Here is a 15,924-nt window from a genome sequence, read left to right as displayed (position 1 = left end):
AATCATAAAAGCAGTAACTATGCAGTCGTCTACCTCATTATTTTGCATCCATGCTTCATGGGAAGCAAAATAATGGAGAACCGTATACGGAATTGTTTTTCTAGATGGAACTTAGAGAAAAATGTACAGTTAAACGGTAAAACCCAGTCAACTAACCCAGCTTTTAAAACACATGTTATTTCCTGAGTGAAAAGCAATGATAAACAATATATACAATTGTTCTTTGAGTAACAAGGCCATAATTAAACTCACCGTTGCAAGAAACCTGCTATATTTTCAAAAGGAACAATAATGGAAACAGAATAGAGAGCTAACTATAAAAATTCATATAACACAATATCCGTGCAGACGTCGAACTAAAACATTTGCGAATAGCTTCTATTTTTCATGTTGGGACAGTAATAAAGAACTGATATATCACATGGTTCCCTAAGGAATGTCAGGCAAAATCGTGTGAGGCAGAAACAATGAAACTCACTAACCATCTGGTCGTTTAAACGACCCTGGCAAAACATTATATATATATATATATATATATATATATATATATATATATATATATATATATATATATATATATATATATATATATATATAAGTATTTTGTAAAGCAGTAACCATCCACGCATTTAACGCAGAGAACTGGATATCAAATTGTTTTCAGAAGGAACTCAATGAAACGTTTGTGGTAAGCAATAATAAATAATATCAAGACATCCAAACCGTCCCTGCAATATTATCAAGACTTCCAAACCGTCCCTGAAAAAACCCATTTTATTTTTATAATTAAAAAAAAACTGTATATCAATTTACTTTTTGAGGAAACTCACTAAATATTTCAAACAAAACGATAACCATACCATCGTCAAACTCATCTGCTATTGTTCTTGATGTAATAATAATACATAACAGTATAGAAAACTAAAGCAACATTTCCGATAAAACTGTATCAACAAAATCATCGAATTAAGCATTGCAAATTTTTTAAAAAAATTGCTTTTGAGGACTGGTTACAGGAACATTACTTGATATAGTCTCCCGAAGGTAACTTAGAGCCAAAAAAGGAAGATTGAAAAATAAAATCAAGCGGTTAAATATAGTTATAGCCATGTGAACTAGACACCATGCAGTTATGAATGTCAATGTTGCAAACTTGTTCTAGTCATACAGAAGAAAGATACTTAAAACAGCGTATAAAAATATATAACAATGTAAGCCCTGAGAATATACAGCTTGTCATGTAGCCCTTCTAAAGCGAAAAACTTGTAAGATATAGCGCAATAGTAACGAAGAACATGATATAATATTGTTCCCCAAGAATACTCAATGTAAATTTCATGTAAAGTAACAACCATGTAGTCATTTAAGAAATTCTTTAAACACCTTCTATATTTCAAGAGATAACAAACAGCAGTCTCTCAAATTGAACCTGCAGTCATCTAATTCAGCTTTGCAAAGCTTTACTATATTTTTTAAATGAACAGTACTGGGGAACTCTATATCAAGATGTTTCACAAGGGAACTTTGTTACAAATATACTGCCTGAGAGTACAAACATAATATGAACTGTATATCAAGCTATGTCTAGAGCGAAGACTGTTAAAAATTAATTTTGACATGTAAGCAAGTAGTCATCAAAAATAAGACTAAACTACAACACTTTCTGAAGGGACACTAATCAAGAACACTATACATAAGTTGTCACTGAGTAACTATGCAGACATCGATCCAAAATCAGCAAGCAATATGTTTGTTATTTCCTGGTTGAATGGAAATGAATAACGATTTGTTCGTTGACGAAAGCTGGTGAAAGACTTATGTAAGACAGTAATTTGTAATTGTTCAAACAAAACTACCTGCTATAGATTTCTAATGGGAAAAACAATGAAAAACATTTTATCAATTTCCTTCCTGATGAAAATATTTGAAAACCTCGTGTAAAACCACACAAAGGCAGTTATCAAACTAAATTCCTTAAATGTTTACTTTTTGTTCAGGGATAGGGGTAGAAATGAAGAATATTTCTCCGTCAGGGAAGGGCCATACACGTTGGAGAGGGAGAAGGGGTACTTCAGATAAAAAATTTCAAGAGGGAAACGCACTGAAAAATTTATATAAAACAGCCTCCAAGCTGTCTTCAAAATATGTGTGCGTGATTTAGATTTTAAAAGTAGTTTCAGCGATTTTTTTTATTAATATCGCTGCGATGTCTGCAGTCTGGCAAGTTACATAGACGTCTAGCACTGGAATATCATGCAACTAACATGTAGCGTCAGGTCCCACCCAATCACATTATCCTGACACGAGTCCGACCAGTTCTAACACTAACCTCGTAATGCTTAGCTCCTAGCGAGGACGCTCTTAGTACCATTTGTATGTCTTTGGTATGACACGGCCAGGGTTCGAACCACTCTAACCACTTAGGCCACCTGAGCGGTCTCATCAAACTATTCTGTAAAAACATACCATATATTCTTTAGGAACAGGTCATAGTTTTCTGAGGGAACTCAGTGCAACATTCAAATATAGCTGTAGGTTCAGTAAATGTTGAACACAAAACTTTACAAATTCCATGTACATTTCCCGAGAGAACTGATAAACAGAAAAGTGTATTAAATTGTTCTCTAATGGAATTGAGCGAAAAATTCATAAAAAGCAGTTTTTATTGATATGTTTAACCAACATATGCAAAATTCCACTATATTTCATGAAACAGTAAAACGAAGAATAGTTTCTCGTACTGTTGGTTGATGGAACTCATTAAAGAAAAATCGGTACAGCATTTACCATGCAGAAATCAAAACCAAATATGCACAAACTATTATATTTCCAGTGGTTCATGAATAGAAAACACTTATATCAAGCTTCGTTCTGAGTGAACTCCTCGCAAACCTCATGTAATTACAATTTCTCTGCAGTCAGCTGCCTCAATTCTGCAAAATATTTCTCGAGGGAACAGTAATGATGATCAAATTGTTATCTGAGGAAACTGTGAAATGGCATTTAAAATAGTATCAATTCAGACATATAACTCAACTTTGAAACAGGAATAGTACTGTAGAAGGTACATAAAAGACACTTAGTTCCTAGAGGAAATACGTATACTCAACAGTGACCACCGATAATTGAACTTAACTCTTCAAACGGTTTATTTCTATGGAAACAGTAAATTTCATCAGTACAAGAAGCCGTTCTTGTGGTAAATCACAATCGACCAAACTGTCATTACATTTATTATTTTCAGATTTCTTCAAATTCAAAAGAGTCAATGCGTATTATGAGAGAAGGGAATAATTTACTGAAGAGCACTAAATGTCAAAAATCATAAACTGTGTTTGGTGATGAAATACATATTACATAAGGATGCTGTTGAAATACATATTAAATAAGGATGCTGATAAAAAGCCTATTGAATAAGGATGCTGTTGAAATAAATATCAAATAAGGGTGCTGTTGAAATACATATTAAATACGGATGCTGTTGAAATAAATATTAAATACGGATGCTGATGAAATACATATTAAATACGGATGCTGATGAAATACATATTAAATAAGGATGCTGATAAAATGCCTATTGAATAAGGATGCTGTTGAAATAAATATCAAATACGGATGCTGATGAAATACATATTAAATACGGATGCTGTTGAAATACATATTAAATAAAGATGCTGATGAAATACATATTAAATAAGGATGCTGTTGAAATAAATATTAAATACGGATGCTGATGAAACACATATTAAATACGGATGCTGTTGAAATACATATTAAATAAGGGTGCTGTTGAAACACATATTAAATACGGATGCTGACGAAATACATATTAAATAAGGATGCTGATGAAATACATATTAAATAAGGATGCTGTTGAAATACATCTTAAATACGGATGCTGTTGAAATACATATCAAATACGGATGCTTATGAAATACATATTAAATAAGGATGCTGATGAAATACATATTAAAATAAGGATGCTGATGAGATACATATTAAATAAAGATGCTGATAAAATACCTATTAAATAAGGATGCTGTTGAAATAAATATTAAATAAGGATGGTGATAAAATACCTATTAAATAAGGATGCTGTTGAAATACATATTAAACAAGGATTCTGTTGAAATACATATCAAATACGGATGCTGTTGAAATACATATTAAATAAGGATGCTGATGAAATACATATTAAATAAGGATGCTGATGAAATACAGATTAAATAAGGGTGCTGTTGAAATACATATTAAATACGGATGCTACGAAATACATATTAAATAAGGATGCTGATGAAATACATATTAAATACAGATGCTGATGAAATACATATTAAATAAGGATGCTGATAAAATGCCTATTGAATAAGGATGCTGTTGAAATAAATATCAAATACGGATGCTGATGAAATACATATTAAATACGGATGCTGTTGAAATACATATTAAATAAAGATGCTGATGAAATACATATTAAATAAGGATGCTGTTGAAATAAATATTAAATACGGATGCTGATGAAATACATATTAAATACGGATGCTGTTGAAATACATATTAAATAAGGGTGCTGTTGAAACACATATTAAATACGGATGCTGACGAAATACATATTAAATAAGGATGCTGATGAAATACATATTAAATAAGGATGCTGTTGAAATACATCTTAAATACGGATGCTGTTGAAATACATATCAAATAAGGATGCTTATGAAATACATATTAAATAAGGATGCTGATGAAATACATATTAAAATAAGGATGCTGATGAAATACATATTAAATAAAGATGCTGATAAAATACCTATTAAATAAGGATGCTGTTGAAATACATATTAAATAAGGATGGTGATAAAATACCTATTAAATAAGTATGCTGTTGAAATACATATTAAATAAGGATGCTGATGAAATACATATTAAAATAAGGATGCTGATGAAATGCATATTAAATAAAGATGCTGATAAAATGCCTATTAAATAAGGATGCTGTTGAAATACATATTAAATAAGGATGGTGATAAAATACCTATTAAATAAGGATGCTGTTGAAATACATATTAAATAAGGATTCTGTTGAAATACATATCAAATACGGATGCTGATGAAATACATATTAAATAAGGATGCTGATGAAATACATATTAAATAAGGATGCTGATGAAATACATATTAAATAAGGGTGCTGTTGAAATACATATTAAATACGGATGCTGACGAAATACATATTAAATAAGGATGCTGATGAAATACATATTAAATAAGGATGCTGTTGAAATACATATTAAAGACGGATGCTGTTGAAATACATATCAAATACGGATGCTGATGAAATACATATTAAATAAGGATGCTGATGAAATACACATTAAATAAGGGTGCTGTTGAAATACATATTAAATACGGATGCTGACGAGATACATATTAAATAAGGATGCTGATGAAATACATATTAAATAAGGATGCTGTTGAAATACATATTAAATACGGATGCTGTTGAAATACATATTAAATAAGGATGCTGATGAAATACATATTAAATAAAGATACTGATAAAATACCTATTAAATAAGGATGCTGTTGAAATACATATTAAATAAGGATGGTGATAAAATATCTATTAAATAAGGATGCTGTTGAAATACATATTAAATAAGGATTCTGTTGAAATACATATCAAATACGGATGCTGTTGAAATACATATTAAATAAGGATGCTGATGAAATACATATTAAATAAGGATGCTGGTGAAATACATATTAAATAAGGGTGCTGTTGAAATACATATTAAATACGGATGCTGACGAAATACATATTAAATAAGGATGCTGATGAAATACATATTAAATAAGGATGCTGTTGAAATACATATTAAATACGGATGCTGTTGAAATACATATCAAATATGGATGCTGATGAAATACATATTAAATAAGGATGCTGATGAAATACATATTAAAATAAGGATGCTGATGAAATGCATATTAAATAAAGATGCTGATAAAATGCCTATTAAATAAGGATGCTGTTGAAATACATATTAAATAAGGATGGTGATAAAATACCTATTAAATAAGGATGCTGTTGAAATACATATTAAATAAGGATTCTGTTGAAATACATATCAAATACGGATGCTGATGAAATACATATTAAATAAGGATGCTGATGAAATACATATTAAATAAGGATGCTGATGAAATACATATTAAATAAGGGTGCTGTTGAAATACATATTAAATACGGATGCTGACGAAATACATATTAAATAAGGATGCTGATGAAATACATATTAAATAAGGATGCTGTTGAAATACATATTAAAGACGGATGCTGTTGAAATACATATCAAATACGGATGCTGATGAAATACATATTAAATAAGGATGCTGATGAAATACATATTAAATACGGATGCTGACGAAATACATATCAAATACGGATGCTGATGAAATAAATATTAAATAAGGATGCTGATGAAATACATATTAAAATAAGGATGCTGATGAAATACATATTAAATAAGGATGCTGATGAAATACATATTAAATAAGGGTGCTGTTGAAATACATATTAAATACGGATGCTGACGAGATACATATTAAATAAGGATGCTGATGAAATACATATCAAATAAGGATGCTGTTGAAATACATATTAAATACGGATGCTGTTGAAATACATATTTAATAAGGATGCTGATGAAATACATATTAAAATAAGGATGCCGATGAAATACATATTAAATACGGATGCTGACGAAATACATATCAAATACGGATGCTGATGAAATACATATTAAATAAGGATGCTGATGAAATACATATTAAAATAAGGATGCTGATGAAATACATATTAAATAAGGATGGTGATAAAATACCTATTAAATAAGGATGCTGTTGAAATACATATTAAATAAGGATTCTGTTGAAATACATATCAAATACGGATGCTGTTGAAATACATATTAAATAAGGATGCTGTTGAAATACATATCAAATAAGGATGCTGATGAAATACATATTAAAATAAGGATGCTGATGAAATACATATTAAATAAAGAAGCTGATAAAATACCTATTAAATAAGGATGCTGTTGAAATACATATTAAATAAGGATGGTGATAAAATACCTATTAAATAAGGATGCTGTTGAAATACATATTAAATAAGGATTCTGTTGAAATACATATCAAATACGGATGCTGTTGAAATACATATTAAATAACTATGCTGATGAAATACATATTAAATAAGGATGCTGTTGAAATACATATTAAATACGGATGTTGTTGAAATCCATATTGAATAAGGATGCTGATGTAATACATATGAAATAAGGATGCTGATGAAATATCTATTAAATAAGGATGCTGATAAAATGCCTATTAAATAAAGATGCTGATGAAATACATGTTAAATAAGGATGCTTATAAAATACATATTAAATAAAGATGCTGATGAAATACATATCAAATAAGGATGCTGATGAAATATTTATTAAAAAAGGGTGCTGATGAAATACATATTAAATAAGGGTCCTGGTGAAGTATATATTAAATAAAACTCTGATGTAGTACATATTACATAATGAACAAGAATTCACATTATTTATAAGGTTAATAAAAATCTACTACTGTCAACGCTCTTTAACACAAGCGAAATATTGAAGTAAACAAGAAAATTAAATTATAGAACATTTTCTAAGTACTACAATTGAAAATAAAAGTGGCAGGTAGTTAACGCACAGTTTCATTCATTAATGTTCATTGTAAAGGGCTTGATCATATTGTCTATTCTAACACATTGAAAACTTTAATTACTTGTTTTATCATATGTGTCAAACAGCGTTCTTTCCGGAAATTACGCAGTTTTGAAACATAGATGTCATGTGTTGTTGATGAGTGGACTAGACATTCATATGAAGATGACCAAGTAAATAGTGTTATACTAGATTTATGAAACTCTTTGGCGATGTCTCCCACGAATTATCAAGAAGTAATCTTTTTTGGTTATACAACTGCAGGCAAAACTCCATGCTGGACAAATTATAAATTATTGTCACGGTTCATAGGTGATGGTGCAGTGGTGTGTGTGTGTGTGTTGTGTGTGTGTGTGTGTGTGTGTGTGTGTGTGTGTGTGATTCGGATTTTTAACGTAGCTTTAAGAATTTTTTAGTCATATCGCTACGATTTTTGCAGTGTGGCAGTTTTTAGTGTTGTCTAGCACTGGGTCATCATGTCGCAGACATGTAGCGTGAGGTCCCACCCAGTCACATTATCCTGACACCAGGCAGACCAGTCATAACACTAGCCTCTTAATGCTGAGCGCCATTAGTACCATTTTTGTAAGTCTTTGGTATGACTCGGCTGGGGATCTAACCCACGACCTCCCGCATCCGAGGCGGACGCTCTAACCACTAGACCACCGGAGCTGTTTGTGCAGTGGTGAATGGTGCCAAATCTGATTGACCTGAAGAAGCATCTTGATTACCCTATGGCACATTTGAACCAGTGGTTTTCTACCTGTCATTCTATGAGATCATGACTGAAAATGTATGATACAAATAAATCAAACCCAGCAAGATAAGAAAATACTACGATGCAATTCCAACCTAAACAATGAAAGTCAATGCATAATACAAGAAAGAAATACCATAAAATAAGTATATCATAGTCATATTTTTTTAGAAAATCTCAGTCGGATACAGTATTTTGGACACACATTTATTAGTAATCTTATATGGAATATTCAAATTCAAGAATTATGTACCAAAGTAAACTGTCCTTTAGGCCTATTAAGACGTGATTTATCATCATGTCATCAATATGCGAAAGACGTAACTTTTAAGGGTTTATTTAGACCTATTTTAGAATATGCTTATACAGCTTGGGACCTCCATTCTCAGCTTTTGCTGGATAAAATTGATAACATCCCAAAACAAAGACCTATATTTATTTGATCCAGTCACGACTATTTCCTAGGAAATTATGGCCTCCAAATGAATAAGTTGTCTTGCAAAACAACAAACCAAGGTAGATTAGAAACTAAAATGTTTTTCAACGCAGGATTTAGCAGCAAAGCAAAAAGATACTGATAAAATTTGACCAAACCAAAAGGATCAAGTAGAAAACAAACTTAATATATCGCAAGAAGTGATAATTAAACAGTTGTCCCCCCAAACAATCAAAGATTAGAATTCGTTGCCATAAACATTAATCGTACTCGCTGAATCTTCAGGAAAGTAAATTTACACTTTTCCAAAATTAGTACGGACACGGTTTTGTTTATTATATAAACCTGATTTTTTAGTAAACGTTGATGATCCATGGTGCAACAATATCATATTGATGCAACATTAAACTAATCAAGATCAAGATCCGGAGGGTACAGATACTTTTAAAGATGCCTATTTTATGCACTAGGCTCGTCCTGGCCCTGGGGTTCAATTCATTATCAGATTGTTAGGTGTATTATCAAAGCAAATTCTTTGTATTTATCTACACAATAAAATTAGAACCATGCAAAGTTACTTCGACAATTTTATGAGGTTTTGTGTATGTGTTTTCACCAACGAAAATCCATTTTGTAAAGACAGATCATGGACAAATTGTTCGCTTGAATATCGACTAAAGCTGAACTTTTACAAGATTTCAATTGATCCCAGAAGGACCTTGACGAGAACTAACACACGTAAGCTTTACATAGGTCAGCTGACTGCGAAATTGAATTCATTTTTTCTGCTAAATAGTTTATTCAGTCAGGTAAAAACGTTTTCCTCTTTCTTTTCTCCAATTTATTGATTTGAAAATTGTTGACGTGGCTCTGAATTTTAAATCAGCAAAATAAATCTTGAAACAACACCCTTCCCTCATCAGGCGTTGTCTGCTCTGTGATTCGGTAACCATTCGAGCCTGTGATGTGGTGGTGAGGAATGTCACCAGACCTCTGTAGTTACCCCAAGGAATACTTCAGGTCGGTGAATTTCCACTTTATAAGTATAAATAGTCATACTTAGCTAGTATCTTAATACTTTTAATGAGACTACTAACACCACAACTAGAACAGCAATAAGAAACAGAACCCTGACAGACATACACACAATACATTGACAGAAGGTAAAACAAATCAGCGCTAATTTATAAACGTATAAAAGGCAGGAAGAGAAAACCAGTATATACATAGATTAGAAATTCTATTCAATTATACCAGCAGCAATATATTAGTGCAGTTAGAGTGACATACATGAAAAGATGAACATCTTTAAATGATTATTCTATGAATGGAAAAATACCATTCTATTGTCATCAAAGATTGATCCAAATTAACGTATCAAAAAGAAAGTAAACATCATAGGAAACAATACATCTAACTCTGGTTACCATACATATGTACCTTCAGTATACATTCATATTCTCATTCTTTCATAAATGTCGCTTTCATATCATTAACAGTAATATATTGTAACGTAACGCATACATAACAATGATCTGACAAACTGTTAGGCTCACTAACATCAAAAGATAGAACATTACTGAAAATGACTGAAAAGCAATAACACAATAGTAATAATAATAATAATGAGGACTTTGTATAGCGCCTAATCTTTAGAAGCTCTAAGCGCTTTACAACATTAGACAACACCTATAAAATAAGAAACATAATAATATTATTACAAAAACAAACAACATGAAATTAGAAAAACATTAAAAAAACAAGAAACATGCTGAGAATCTTTCAGGTATGAAACATTATTAGGTCTTTAAATTTGTTCTTGCAGTCGAAATAAGGGAGTTTTGAGAGCCTTCTCGAATGTGATGAGTGTGTCTTTGTGTCATTCCACGTTGCTGGGCCCTGGTATGAAAAAGAACGCTGTCCATATGACTTTGTTTTCATGGTGGGAATAATGAGTATACGATTGTCAGAAGAGGAGCTAAGTATCTTGCTGGTGTGTACACGTGGGTGAGGTCAGATAGGTATGTTGGAGTAGAGTCCGACAGTGAAATGTAGCACAGAGAACAAAGTTTGTGTTTTATTCTGGATCGAATGGATAGCCAGTGTAGGGTACAGACCAGCGGGGATCCGAGCAGCTGTGTTTTGAACTTTTTGAAGCTTCTGGAGAAGATATTGAGATGAACCAGAAAGAACTGAGTTACAATAGTCCAGTCTTGAAAGTACTAATGAACACACAAGTGTTTTAGTGGCATCAACTGAAAGATATTTGCGAATGAAGCTGATGCGTCTCAGCTCAAGATATGCAGCCTTGCATATGTTCATGACATGTTGGTGAAATGTGAGAGTACTGTCCAGAGTAACACCTAGGTTTCGTACTGATTGTGTGAATTTAATGTTGGCGTTGCTGATATTCATTGTTTGAGGTAAAGGATGTGAATGAGAAAGTCTTTGTGTTGTGGTCAGAATGGCCTCAGTTTTATCATCATTCATCTGCAGCTTGTTACAAGTCATCCATGATTTCACATCAGAAATGCACCTCTCTACACCTTGGATGGTAGCATCAACTTCAGTTTGTTGGCTAGATTTGTATATTTGGGTGTCATCAGCGTACAATTGGTGAGACACTGGATGATGATTTATAACACTTGAGAGCGACAGAGTGTACAGAATGAAGAGAACAGGTCCAAGAACAGACCCCTGTGGAACACCACAACATAGATCAACTGGGCTGGAGTGTATTCCATTTGCAGATACAATTTGTGTCCTGTTGACCAAGTAGGACTTGAACCACAGTAATGCTGTATCATGAATGCAAAATACATGCTGGAGACGGTGATGTAATATATCATGGTCTATTGTGTCAAATGCTGCAGACAACTTAAGGATGGTGAGTACTGTAATCTTTCCGCTATCCAACGCAGAGAGAATGTCATTAACTACTTTTAGAAGAGTAGTTTCAGTACTGTGGCAAGTGCGATATGCAGATTGTACATTGCTAAAAAGGCTATTTCAATTTAGATGAGATACAAGCTGGGATAGAACAACCTTTTCTAAGATTTTTGAAATGAATGGGAGATTAGAAACTGGGCGGTAGTTCTTAAAATCGTTATGGTCTAGTGTTGGTTTCTTCAGCGGAGGCTTTACAATAGCAGTTTTGAAAAATGATGGGAATTCCCCAGATGAGAGAGAGGTATTAATAACATCAGTTAGTGAAGGCAATACTGGATCTAAGCACTCAAGCAGCAGTGATGTTGGAATTGGATCAATTTCACATGACTTTGGTGCACTCTTCATCACGATTGTACGTACGAAATCCATAGAGACCGGTTAAAATGCTGCTAATGGTTGCCGCTCAAATTCTGTATCCCTACTGTATGATGACGACGAGTCATTTGAAATTGTGGTGTCAAGCTTATCTCTAATGGTTTGTACTTTGTCACAGAAGAAATTTGCAAACATGTCCGGAAGGTCGACTGGAGAGAAGGTAGTTGGAAGTGGTGTTGATTTGTTCCTTGACATTAGCTTGTTAGTAATATCGAAGAGCTCTTTGCAGCTGGAACTTTCCATGATCTTAGTAGTGTAGTGGGATGATTTCGCTGCATGGACTATATTTGTGACATTCTTCTTAGCGACTTCATTGATTTGCTTATGAATAGTGAGTCTGGTGGAAAGTCAGAACCTCTCAGCTTTTTACGGCGGTCTCTTTTAGCAGTGTGAAGCTGGCCCTAACACTGCTATACCATGGAGAACACTTTTGAATTGATACCATGCACTTGGTAGCTGGGGCATGTTTGTCAAGTAATGAACGCAGACAGTTATCGAGTTGTTCTGCGGTAGGAGGTAAGCAAATTGTTAGGTTAGCTTGGATGTCGTGCATTAGTTTGGTTCTATTTATCATACGGAGGTTTCTCTTAGTCGCAGGTAAAGGTGGAGGGTTAGGGACTGATACGTCAAGATGGCATATAATGCAGAGGTGCTCTGATGCAAGTTCATGGAATACCAGGGAGGACCGTAGAATATTATGATGAGGTCTATGAAGAATCCAGTCTAAAATGTGACCATGTTTATGGGTGGGTTGGTTAACTGACTGTTTGAGGTTGAAAACATTAATAGAATCTATGAGTTTTTATGCATCTGAGTTTCCGGGACAGTCAAAGTGAAAGTTGAAATCTCCAAGAATAATCAGGTTGCCACCTATCGAATTTCCATAGTCCAAGAGAATCGGAAACTGTTCCAAAAAGAGAGAGTCAGCCAGCTTGTTTGTTCTACTAGGAGGAGGGTGGTATAGGCAGAAACAATGGACTGACCTTTGCTCCAGTGTGAGTGTGGTTTGGACTAGTTCAAACGATGTGTGGTCGAAATTGAATGTTGTGGTATAGTTAAGATGTTTTATCATGGAGTTCTTTGTGATAACAGCAATTCCACCTCCGCGAGAATTACGGGGGAACGACTTGATGGAGTAGCCAGTGGGTGTTAGATCCGCACACTTGGGCTCATCGCCTGATGTTTTTAGCCATGTTTCTGTCACGAAAAATATGTCAACATTTTGGCCATTGATAAAATTAACTATTTGTGTGCGTTTTACCAGCGTTCCTACTGACTGTGCATTGAATAATGCAATGCACAGAGATATTTATTTGGATAGTTGACACAAAGGTTGACGAATTAATTGGATTTGAATGAGGTTATCTAAATTAACGGTCGAATTTTTGAAAATGGTTGTGCCGAAATAAGGGAGATAACTGGAATTCTTTTTCCTGTTCTATTCATCCTTCTATTGAAGAAATCAAAATAGATAGACATAATTATAAAGGATTACAAACTGACACCAAACAAAACCAAAAGTGCTGTTTGGTTTATATTTGTAATCCTCTATAATTATTTATATATACCTTGATTACTGCCTCATGGATCCGGAATGATTGTATAGATGAGAAGTAATTACTAGGTCGACATGAGGATGTGACTGCTACGCACGTATGCTTGTATCACCGACAATGGCACATCTTATTTGGGTAATGTGTTCACAGTGGAGATGGTGCAGGGGTTGGTGTTTGCAGGCATTGGGTTCCGTTTATGAATTACTAATCAAAATTCTTTATATAACTATATAACTAGAGGTCTTCTGGAAAGGGGAAAACAGAAGATGAACACAGAAATCACAGAGTAGGTTTTGCCATTCGTACTGCACTTTTGAGTCAAGTGCTAGTGGTTCCTGTGCATGTGAACGAACGCTTGATGCAACTCCGTGTCCCCTTCTCTAAGTCACGGTATATTACCATCATCAGTTCGTATGACCCCACGTTCACCAGCAGCGAAGACTCGTCGGACTTGGCGATTTTAACGCGCGAGGGGGTCGCGACTACGAAAGCTGGAATAGAGTATTGGAACAGTATGGAATCGGAAAAACGAACACGAATGGACTGCTTCTGCTGTCGATGTGTGCACAGAATAATCTGCCTATCTTGTACACACTCTTCCGTCAGAAGAACAAATATGAAGCGACTTGGATGCATCCCAGATGCAAACAATGGCATCTGATCGACTATATCATCATCGGTAACAGAGATATCCAAGAACCTTGAAGGTTACCGAGTGCTGGACGGACCACCGATTAGTCAGGGCTATCCTTGATCTCAACATTGTCCAGCCACAGCGCAAACAAGTCGAAGCTTACCCGAATCAAGCTCAACACTGCAAGGCTGAACCTTCCGCAGGTGAGACAGCAATATCAAGCCCATATAGATTGATAATGACCCAACTCAAAGTGGAACTTGCTCAAGGATATGTTGAGTGAGTCTACGAAGGTCATTCTAGGACCCAGACGAAAAGTTCACCAAGACTGGTTTGGCGAAAATAACGAAGTGATAAACATCTTCTTGAACAAAAGTGAGAGGCCTATATAGAATGGCAGAACGACGATGACCCAGTCACAAAACGTGATCGCTTCAAACACATGCAGAGCAAAGTCCAGAGAGAACTCCGTATTATGCAAAATAGCTGGTGGGACCGCAAAGCAGATGAAGTCCAGCATTACGCAGACAACCTCAGCTCCCTGACATATGTATATGGACCATCGAAAGAGTGCGGAACCCCGCTAATATCTTCTGACTGGACCACTCTTTTCAAGGACAAAGAGAGAATCACCAAAAGGTGGATAGGAACACTTCCACAACCTACTGAACATGCCCTCCACCGCAGACTCTGCAGCGTTATACGCAAATGCCCAAAAGCCAACTATGTAGGACCTGGACTTGCCCCCTACCACGGAAGAGGTCGATCGAGCCATCAACATGATCAGGCACCAGGCGCGGATGGAAGTCCTGTTTCTAAGCAGTTGGCCCTAAGGTCCTTGAGACAATGCAAAGCATGCTGATCAGCACTTGGGAAAAAAAGTCCATTCCACAGGCGTTCGAAGATGCAATGATTGTCACCTTATACAACATCAAAGGGAACAAAGCTGAATGCAGCAACTACCGATGCATATTCTTTCCTGTCGATTTCAGGCAAGATTATGGCACGCGTCCTTCTCAACCGTCTGGTCGGTAATGTCTCGGTAGCCATACTGCCGAAGGCCCAATGTGGCATCAGACCAGATCGGAGCATGATCGACATGGTCTTCACGATGAGAACAATACAAGAAGAGTACACTGAACAAAACATGAACTTTTATGGTGTCTTAAAAGACATCAAGAAGGCCTTCGATACGGCCAACGGAGATGCACTATATGTAATTTTAGCACGACAAGGATGCTCTAGAAAGTTCATTAAGATGATCCGATTTTTCCATAACGGCATGACGGGACTCGTTCTCTACAAAAGGGATGTCACTGAGCCATTCAACGTTTCTAACGGCGTGAAGCACGGTTGAGTTTTCGCCCCAGTATTATTCAACATATTCTTTACATGTTTCCTGAACCTTGCTACACGTGATCCCTAGAAAGGAGTTTTATTGAAGTACAGAC

The sequence above is a fragment of the Sinohyriopsis cumingii genome, chromosome 1, assembly GCF_028554795.1.
Source record: "Sinohyriopsis cumingii isolate HCF-2022 chromosome 1, ASM2855479v2, whole genome shotgun sequence".
NCBI lineage: Eukaryota > Metazoa > Mollusca > Bivalvia > Unionida > Unionidae > Sinohyriopsis > Sinohyriopsis cumingii.
The sequence above is the reverse complement of the archived record's forward strand: the minus strand, read 5'-3'. Positions refer to the sequence as shown.